The sequence below is a fragment of the Hipposideros armiger genome, unplaced genomic scaffold, assembly GCF_001890085.2.
Source record: "Hipposideros armiger isolate ML-2016 unplaced genomic scaffold, ASM189008v1 scaffold_17, whole genome shotgun sequence".
Classification (NCBI taxonomy): Eukaryota; Metazoa; Chordata; class Mammalia; order Chiroptera; family Hipposideridae; genus Hipposideros; species Hipposideros armiger.
The window spans coordinates 7483027-7493741 of record NW_017731367.1 but is presented as its reverse complement, the minus strand read 5'-3'; the positions used below and the strand labels follow the sequence as shown (position 1 = coordinate 7493741).

At 50.7% G+C, this 10715-nt stretch overlaps 1 protein-coding gene across 1 annotated transcript in view; it reads right to left on the bottom strand.

Moving 5' to 3' along the window:
* Nucleotides 1–6747, bottom strand: part of GPR35 (G protein-coupled receptor 35) — an 18979-nt gene extending 12232 nt beyond the window's left edge. Inside the window, exon 1 of the mRNA XM_019627967.1 lies at nucleotides 6639–6747. The gene's annotated coding sequence lies outside the window, so the exon portion shown is untranslated. The remainder of the gene's footprint in view (nucleotides 1–6638) is intronic.
* Nucleotides 6748–10715: the final 3968 nt, after the last annotated feature.

Here is a 10715-nt window from a genome sequence, read left to right as displayed (position 1 = left end):
CGTTGACCAAAGTGTCCACTTGTATACATTTTTTTGGCATCCCCGATATATAACCCAAGGGCTTCAAAAGCACATACAAGCACCTTAAACTTTTCGGTAACCACACTGTCGATGGCAGTGCTGGTGTTGTTATTTGGGGGTTATTGTGTATGTTAGGGGGTAAAACAAAAGAACAGTTATGTTGGGCACTGCTGACATTTCTGGTGTAGGGTGAAGAACACACAGCTGTATGGTCATGAGGTTAAGTAAAAACCAGGTAGATTGGGAGTGATGGAAAGGTATCAGCGTGTCGGACCGTCTTACCATGCAAAGAAAACGTGCTACTTCTGTCCCCCGACAAGACCTAAAAACAAGCACCCCTACATCCAGACTGCGGCCTCTGGATACCATCTCCGGGGACGGTGGGGGCTCCTGAGAGAAGTGGACCAGCAGATCCGGGTCAGGGAATGGACATGAGGAGCCTACAGTCGCTCTTCATACGAGAGAAGGAGGATGTTGGTCAAAGTTCCCTCCCACTGCCCAAAGGTGGGGCGATGTGAATATCAACACGAGAATAATGTTCATGAAGTGGAACACAAAAATGTTGAAATCCATGAATGCGTAATTATACTTAAAAAAGAAAACCAAACTCAGCCACTCATGGAGCAGTCCTGCCAAAGCAAAAACCACACCTGAACCTGATCCTGCACCTAGAGCTGCTGCCCAGGATAGGGAGCTGTGACAATGGAGAGTGACAATGCAGGACGTGAGCTTCGAGCCCCGAGCTTTGCCTGGGGGCCACGCTACAGGCAAGGCACCCAAAATAAGGGTGGAGAGGGGAGGTGAAGAGAAGGAGAAACCTGTCCCTTCATGACCTGATGACACCTCAGCCCCTGGAGGGCATGGACTCTGTCTGGACCCCGTTGAGCTGCTGGTGTCCAGGTGGCCAGTTAGGGTGCTGAGCCAAACTGGACGTCACAAGCATCCTTTACTCACCAGTGTGACAGCGCAGGCAGGAGGCGGACGGAAGGTAAGGACGCACCAGGAGAGAGTCAGATGACACACAGTCAGGGCAGGGATCATCTCACTGCGAGGAGTCCAGGAGGTTCTCCTGCCTTTATGTGGACCTGGGTGTGGAAAGTGCTGAGTCAGAGTGGAGAAAGTGCCCAGCCAAGGACAAGGACACGAGCAGGAGGCCTCCCTATGGCGCCTGGGCTGGGAGTGTGACTGTGGGGAGAGCGGCCTTTGGGGGTGGGTCCCCCAAGTCTGGGGGTGGGCTGCCTGTGGGGCGAGCACACTCATGGAGCCTAAGCTCAGCCAGACTGCACAGATCTCAGCCCAGCCAACTGTCCTACTTCTTACATGTCCATGACGGAGGGCAGTATGTGAAGACTGAGTGCGTGCTTGTCAGAATGACAGCCGTGTTCACGTTTTGGTTAGCTGTGGTAAGGGCGTCGCCATCACGAGTTTCGGAAGTCCTTGTCTTCATTCATACTGAGATTCTGGTAGATGAAAGGAACTGGTGCCTGGCACTTGTTTCAAAGTATTCCAGGCTAGTGGATGGGGGCAGGGACCCAATGTCAGCTGGGTTCGGCAGCTGCCAAAGGAGGGGCGGTGGGCGCATGGGCTCTTTATACAGTTCTGTCTATTTGCATCTGTTTGAGAACTTCCAAAATAAAAAGTTTTTTAAAAAATGGCCAAATACCCCATTGCAGATTCCTATTAAGTACGGAAAGCTCTCTGTGACGTTTTCTTTTAGCTCCATTGTAGTGAAGGAAAAGCCGGGGTCTTCTCAGTGGTCCTGTACTAATGAGCTGTCCCTGAGAGGCAGGAGGCAGCTGATGGCAGGAGGAAACTGTAGGCTGCAGTGTGCCCAGGAGCAGACTCTGGACAGAGGGTGGTCTGAGGCTGCCCGAGGGGGAGGCCACCATGCAGGGGCCACGTCAAGCTCTGGGCTGACTGCACTCAGGCCTGACTTTCTGGTGTGGCTGGTGCAAAACAGCTCCCCCTCCCTCACCTCCTCTCCACAGGCCATCAGTGACGGGCCAGTCACTGTGTGTGTGCACACACACATATAACACACACCCATGTGTACACACACACACACACACACCCTGCATGTTCACACATACACATGCACAGATTCACACATGTATGGACATGCACACACAATCAAACACATGTACTCACGTGTGTACATACAAGCATGTGCACACATACGTGTACACACACACACACTTCTGCCAACCTATGTCTGTGGGAGGGGCTCTTGGGTGAAGTGGCAGGGCTGTGTGGCCCACACGAGCCGAAGTCAAGGGGACTGAGGTGCCAAGCCCAGAGTGCTCCTGCCCACAGGGACTCACACACAAAGGTGGGCACCAGCCAGGCACTACCCAACACCTGGGAGATGACCCCCACTCCGTGTGGGTGTGGAAGGAAACCCAGAGCTCATGGCCCTACTCCAGCCTGGAGAGCAGAGGTCCCCTCGGGACTGGGGACTGGGTGACACCTGTGCACCCCCAGCCCATGCTGCACAGGTAGGATATAAGGTCCAGGAGGGACAGAGACTGGCTCAAGGGTGCCATGGGCCACAGAGCAGAGGCTTGGAGTGCCCGGCCCAGGCTCTGTCCTGGTGACAGCTCTGAGAGCTGGGAGTCCACAGTAGGTTTAATCCAACCATTTCAATAATTACATTAAATGTAACTACAAGTAAAAGGCAAAGATCATAAAACTAGATTTAAAAAGCAAGAAGACACAACATGTTGTTTAAATGATAAACATTTTAAACAGTAAGATAGGTTAAAAGTTAAAAAAATAGAAAACAATGAAAAAATGGAAAAAATATAAAATGCAGACACTAATCACAGGAAAGCTGGAATGGGTACAATAAGTAGACTTTAGTACAGGGAGTCTTACCAGAGACGAAAAGGGACAGTTCATAATGACAAAAGCATCAGCTCAGAAGAATAAGCAGACACAGCCACAATGACGACAGGCCATTTTGACTCTCTCTCTCTCTCAGTAACTGGGAGAAAATTAGTGAGGACACAGTAGCCTTGAACAACTTCAGTCAACTTGTCCAAACTGATATTTATAGAACAGTACACCCAACAACAGCAGAATACATATTCTTTTCAAGTACACATATGAAATTCTCCAAAATAGGCCATAAAACAAGTCTCAAAACGTTTAAAATGATTGAAACCATACAGAGTATGTTCCTTAACTATACCACCACTAAAGTAGAAACCAATAACAAAATGATATATCTAAATGATGCCCAAATATTTGGAAATTAAACAACACAATTACAATTAACTCGAGGGTCCGATAAGTAATCAAAGGGAAACTAGAAAATATTTTGAACTAAATGATAATGAAAACACAACCTATCAATATTTGTGAGTTAAAGCTAATGCAATATTTAGAGGAAATTTTGTAGCTTTATGTGCTTATATTAGGAAAGAGGAAAGATCGGAAACCACTGACCTAAGATCCCACTTTGGGAAGCTAGAAAACAACATCAACAATTTAAACTCAAGTAAGGAGAAGAAAAGAAATAAGAAAAAGTGGAAACTATAAAAATTTAATAGAAAAATAACAATAGAGAAAATCAATAAAATGAAAGTTAGTTCTTTGAAAAGATCAGTTAAGTTGATAAACCTTCAGCCAAACTGATAAAAAAAAAATCCACAAATGGCTAATAACAGAAACGAAAGAGGATGCATCACTTTAGATCTTACAGATATAGAAGGAGAAAAAAAGGAACATTAATAATTTTCTGCAAATACATGTGACAACTTAATTGAAATGCACAAGCTTCTTAAAAGTCACAACTTGCAAACATTTGTACAAGAAGTAGAAAATTTGACTAGCCTGTATCTGTTAAAGTTGTTGAATTCATAATTTAAAACCTTTTCCACAAAAAAATCCTGACTCAGATGGTGCCACTGATGAAGTTTATCAAACACTTAAGGATAAAACAGTATCAATCTAAACACTTTCAGAAAATGGAGGAGGAGGAACACCTCCCCTTTTATTTTCGAAGGAAAGCTCTACCCTCACATCAACGCTGGACAATGACATTACAAGAAAAGACAAGTACAGGTCAATATCACGCTTGAACATAGACGCAAAAATCCTTAATAACTGTTAGTTCATTGAGCCCGGCAATATATAAAGTCAATCATACCCCAAGAACAAGTATCCCAGGAATGTAAGGTTGATTTTAACATTAGAATATCAATCAATATAATTCCCTGCATTCATAAAAGAGAACATTTATATAATCCTCTCAATTGATGCCAAAACAAAAAAATCATTTGACAAAATCCAACACCAGTTTATGATAGAAACACTCAGCAAACTAGAAGCGGAAGGAACCCCTCGGCCTGGTAAAGGCTTCTACAGATAACCTGCAGGAAACTTCACACTTAGCGGTGAGAGGCCGGGGGCTGTCCCACTTTACTCAGCAACAAGGAAAGTGGTTCTCACACTTCTCCTCAAAATGGCTGAGTTGGGGCTACTGAGTCAGGCGCCAGCCCTGGTCCCCTGCAGGTTCCTGGGCCTGGGCAGGTGTGACGGTGGGATGCCGTGGCACACGTGTGTGTCTCTGTGTTCCAGCAGGAGGCCCTAGCCAGGGAAAATGAGGCAAGAAAAAAAAAATGCTTTCAGACAGGAAAGTAAGATGTAAAACTATATATGACATAATTGTGTCTGTAGAAATTCCTAAGGCATTTACCTCAAAACCCCCAAGCAATGAACTAATAAGTGAACTAGCAAGGTCATAGGATATAAGATTAATACACAAATAAAGTATTTCTATATACTGGCAGCAAACACAAGCAAACCAGTGAGCGTCAAGCGTCACGTTCTGACTTCTCTCAATCACCACCTTCCGCCAGCCAGGCCACTGTCACCTGTCCCTCAGATCCTGCAGCAGTCTCCTGGTTGGACCCCTACTCCACACCATCTCCGAGACCTCAACCAGCAGGAGATGTCAAACATACATCAGTTCCCGCTTAAACTGCAGTGGCTCCCCACTGCCCGAGCGGTGAGACCCAAGCTCCTTAAAGGCCTCCAGGCCCTTGACCGGCCTCTCCAGGCTCAGCCCTTGCCACGTTCTCTGAGCCCACTGCCCGCAGCAGGAGGGTTCCCGGCTCCTCTGCCAGACTCTGCCCTGCCCCCAGCTGCCCCGAGGCTGGTCACGGACCACCCCCACACATCATCTCTCAGGACCATCTAGGTGACCTGTGTGCAGCTCATCCTCCAATGGCCCCTCAAGGACAGGGGCACTTGGCGTCTTGGCCACGTCCACAGCACCCCACTGCATGCTTGCAGAGGACTTCAGAATTAGGGGTCAGTGGGGGACAAGGTGGTGGAGAGTGGTGTGCAGAAGCTGCTTGGTCTTCTCAGTGGGGTGTGGGGGACAAGGGATGAGCCCACGCCAGCTGGAACACAGAGACACACACGTGTACCTCGGCACCCCACCGCCACACCTGCCCAGGTCCCAGGAACCTGCAGGGGACCAGGACCGGCCCCTGACGCAGTAGCCCTGGCCTAGGCCAAGCCAGTGCTGGCTCCCTGCCCAGCAAGCTGATCTGGCTGACTCATAAAGGGACCAGGAGTCCCAGGGCAGCTGAGGAGGGGCCAGGCCTGAGCCCAGGCCGTGTGCGTGTGTGTGTGTGTGTGTGGGGGGGTCGGTGTGCGTGTGTATGTCTGTGGGTGTATGTGGGCGTGTGTATGTGTGTATGTCTGTGNTCATCCATCCATCCATCCATCCATCCATCCATCCATCCATTCATTCATCCATTCGCTCATTCATTCATTCATCCATCCATTCATCCATCCATTCATCCATCCATTCATTCATTCATTCATTCATCCATCCATTCATTCATTCATTCATCCATCCATCCATTCATTCATCCATCCATCCATCCATCCATCCATCCATCCATCCATCCATCCATCCATTCATCCATCCATCCATCCATCCATCCATCCATCCATCCATCCATCCATCTATCCATTCATTCATTCATCCATTCATCCATTCATGGCTGGGTGTGGAGGGCTGCCGCTGAGTAAGAGTGTGGACGGACAGAGGGCAGAGACTGAAGGGCGCTTCCAAAGGCACGCCCTTAGGGCCTGACTGTGCCGGGGACCCAGAACAAAGCGGCCCTGGTTCCACTGGTCAGGTGGGGGCCATGAAAAGACCATGTGGGCGGGAGAGCAGATGGGCCTGAGGGGTGTGTTTGGAGCTGCCTGTCCTGGCCGGGGGCCCCCCACACGCACCCCACAGGCCTAGTGAGGAGCACCCATAACACCACCTCCCCTGTGCCCCCTCGTGCCGCCCCACCCCCTTCAAAAGCGGTTCTGCATCTCGCAGCCTCTGCCTTTGGACGCTCAGACACGAGGCAGCCGCCCTCCTCCAAACCTCCTGCCCCTTGTTCACTTCTGTCACCGCAGCCTATAAATATCTCAGGGTAGGTGACAGATGTGCCCCCATCTGCTGGCTGCAGCCCCTCACCCAGCAGGATGGGTCACCGCGCAGGGAGACACAGATACGGCCGACAGCCAGAGGAGACTCGGGGTGAAGGCAGCCCGCCTGCCCGGCGCTGACCCCGGGCCCTCGCCGCCCCGGTCGGCTCACTCACCCCTGGACAGCTTCTGCTCGCCTCCTCCTGGGCTGACTCTCCGGGGCCACCTGCTCCCTGCTCTGCAGCTGCTGAGCCCACTGAGACCCCTCCACCAGCTGCGGCCTGGTTGTGGGGGGCCTCAGGGCGTGTTCCAGCCGCAGCTTCCTGGCTCCCCCAGCCTCTTCCCCCTTTGCTGCCCCCCCCGGCTGCTCCGACACTCTCAGTCTCTTCCCCTTTCTCTCCAGAGGCTCCTCTGGCTGGAAAGCTGCCTGCTGGCCCCACGCCAGTCCTGGAGATGCTGTCTCCCCACAGGCCTTCAGCCGCGCTGCCTGACCTAGGTCTGGGGCCTCGCCTCCCAGCACAGACGGCCATCCTGACCCCTGCCCAGCGAGCCCCTGCCCGCTCACTGCACCCACTCCCGTCCAGGTGGTTATTCCCTCCCAAGAACCTGTAGGGGCCCCCCTTGCTGGACAGGAGTTCCGGCCCCGCTCTCTGGCGAGGCCCTCGGGCTGAGTGTGATGGGCAGACAGCTCTGTGTGTGCCGGCATCTCAGCCCTGCTTGAAAGTCATAACCCTCCTGCAGCTGGACGTGGAGCACGAGAAGGGGCGTCTCCTTTAAAAGGGCATGTCTCTCCAGGGGGTCTCCCGCCCCCAAGGGCAGTGGACCTCCAGCCCTGGCCAGTTTGAACCAGTCCATCAGGGGCAGACCCAAGAAGTGGCGGTTTAACCAGCACCCAAGAGGCACTGAGGCAGAAAGTCCTCCACTTTCTTAGAGAAACACTGCTGAGAGTTCTCATGCCCTTCCCCTTGTCCCGCCCCAGGATCACTGGCCTTCTGACACTTCCTCTGAACACTGAGCAAGATGCCAGCTGATAGACACACAAACGAACAGTTCACAGAAAAGAGGATGTAAACGGCTTGCTAAAGAGATGAGAAGATCTCAGTGTGCTCCTAAAAAGAGAAACACAGATTACAAGTGCTCCGCTATGTCACATGGTGAAATCCCAGCCACCGTCTGACAGCAGCCTCTCGGGGGAGACGGGCTTGGACCTCACCCACTGAGACGGAACATGGCACACCCGCGTGTGTGTATGTGTGTGTGTGTGTGTGTGTGTGTGTGTGTGTGTGTGTGTGCGCGCGCGCACGCGCATTCGTCAGCATCCAGCTGAATTAGAGACACGTAGCCTTTGACCCAGTAATCCCACTTTTAGAAACCCACTCTACAGACAGACAGAGGAAGATGTTTCCAAATTTATCTGCACATTAATGTTAAAAATTAAACATTGACCTAAAGCTGAAAAACAGAAAAGATGCTCCGAGGCTACTGCTCATGGCCCTGTAGGGTGGCAACAGCCGGGAAGCCATGCAAGCACCTGTCTGCAGGGCGCTGGTGGCACGAAGGGCGTTCCGCCCCCCGCACGGAGCACGGCGGCTGCGCAAAGGAATGGGCGTCTTCGTCACACCACTGTGTGCCTGTCTGCAGGGTGTGCTGCTAAGGGCACAGGTGTTGGCGCTTGTTTATTAGTCGTTTACTTGGGGCCAGCGGGTTATATTTTTACAAATGGAAGGATAAGCCTCAAAGCTTGTTTTCAGTTAAACTGCGACCTACAGGGCACAGGTGGAAATGGGGGAGGCGGTGAGGGGGGAAAGTAGGCTTCTGTGAATATGCCATGGCTTGTAGATTTGGCTCTAGAGCCATGTAAATACTTATGAAATTCCTAAATTCAATTAAATTATGTTTTTAAAGGAATTCTTAAACTTGAAAGCAAGATGAAACTATGAACTTGGGTTATCTGTTGGTAACAAACCTGCCAAACTCTTCAAAGTTTTGTTTTAAAATCGGCATTTTGACTGTGTATCTCTGTAGCCTGGGGACCAAAAGAATGGCAAAAATGTTTCATTTTCTGTAATCATCTTAAAACACAGTTTTGTGCGTACATCTACAGAGGGTGCCAAAAAAATGTATACACATTTTAAGAAAGGAAAACTGTATTAAAATTGTAATACTCAATATATACTGATAACAAAAGATTAATACAAGTCATGTTTAAATTTTGCAATTATAAGAGGAGTTCAAAGTGGTGACCATCAGCATCCAGACACTTCTGATTACGGCGAACTACTGCTTGAGCAACGTTGACCAAAGTGTCCACTTGTATACATTTTTTTGGCATCCCCGATATATAACCCAAGGGCTTCAAAAGCACATACAAGCACCTTAAACTTTTCGGTAACCACACTGTCGATGGCAGCGCTGGTGTTGTTATTTGGGGGTTATTGTGTATGTTAGGGGGTAAAACAAAAGAACAGTTATGTTGGGCACTGCTGACATTTCTGGTGTAGGGTGAAGAACACACAGCTGTATGGTCATGAGGTTAAGTAAAAACCAGGTAGATTGGGAGTGATGGAAAGGTATCAGCGTGTCGGACCGTCTTACCATGCAAAGAAAACGTGCTACTTCTGTCCCCCGACAAGACCTAAAAACAAGCACCCCTACATCCAGACTGCGGCCTCTGGATACCATCTCCGGGGGCGGTGGGGGCTCCTGAGAGAAGTGGACCAGCAGATCCGGGTCAGGGAATGGACATGAGGAGCCTACAGTCGCTCTTCATACGAGAGAAGGAGGATGTTGGTCAAAGTTCCCTCCCACTGCCCAAAGGTGGGGCGATGTGAATATCAACACGAGAATAATGTTCATGAAGTGGAACACAAAAATGTTGAAATCCATGAATGCGTAATTATACTTAAAAAAGAAAACCAAACTCAGCCACTCATGGAGCAGTCCTGCCAAAGCAAAAACCACACCTGAACCTGATCCTGCACCTAGAGCTGCTGCCCAGGATAGGGAGCTGTGACAATGGAGAGTGACAATGCAGGACGTGAGCTTCGAGCCCCGAGCTTTGCCTGGGGGCCACGCTACAGGCAAGGCACCCAAAATAAGGGTGGAGAGGGGAGGTGAAGAGAAGGAGAAACCTGTCCCTTCATGACCTGATGACACCTCAGCCCCTGGAGGGCATGGACTCTGTCTGGACCCCGTTGAGCTGCTGGTGTCCAGGTGGCCAGTTAGGGTGCTGAGCCAAACTGGACGTCACAAGCATCCTTTACTCACCAGTGTGACAGCGCAGGCAGGAGGCGGACGGAAGGTAAGGACGCACCAGGAGAGAGTCAGATGACACACAGTCAGGGCAGGGATCATCTCACTGCGAGGAGTCCAGGAGGTTCTCCTGCCTTTATGTGGACCTGGGTGTGGAAAGTGCTGAGTCAGAGTGGAGAAAGTGCCCAGCCAAGGACAAGGACACGAGCAGGAGGCCTCCCTATGGCGCCTGGGCTGGGAGTGTGACTGTGGGGAGAGCGGCCTGTGGGGGTGGGTCCCCCAAGTCTGGGGGTGGGCTGCCTGTGGGGCGAGCACACTCATGGAGCCTAAGCTCAGCCAGACTGCACAGATCTCAGCCCAGCCAACTGTCCTACTTCTTACATGTCCATGACGGAGGGCAGTATGTGAAGACTGAGTGCGTGCTTGTCAGAATGACAGCCGTGTTCACGTTTTGGTTAGCTGTGGTAAGGGCGTCGCCATCACGAGTTTCGGAAGTCCTTGTCTTCATTCATACTGAGATTCTGGTAGATGAAAGGAACTGGTGCCTGGCACTTGTTTCAAAGTATTCCAGGCTAGTGGATGGGGGCAGGGACCCAATGTCAGCTGGGTTCGGCAGCTGCCAAAGGAGGGGCGGTGGGCGCATGGGCTCTTTATACAGTTCTGTGTATTTGCATCTGTTTGAGAACTTCCAAAATAAAAAGTTTTTTAAAAAATGGCCAAATACCCCATTGCAGATTCCTATTAAGTACGGAAAGCTCTCTGTGACGTTTTCTTTTAGCTCCATTGTAGTGAAGGAAAAGCCGGGGTCTTCTCAGTGGTCCTGTACTAATGAGCTGTCCCTGAGAGGCAGGAGGCAGCTGATGGCAGGAGGAAACTGTGGGCTGCAGTGTGCCCAGGAGCAGACTCTGGACAGAGGGTGGTCTGAGGCTGCCCGAGGGGGAGGCCACCATGCAGGGGCCACGTCAAGCTCTGGGCTGACTGCACTCGAGCCTGACTTTCTG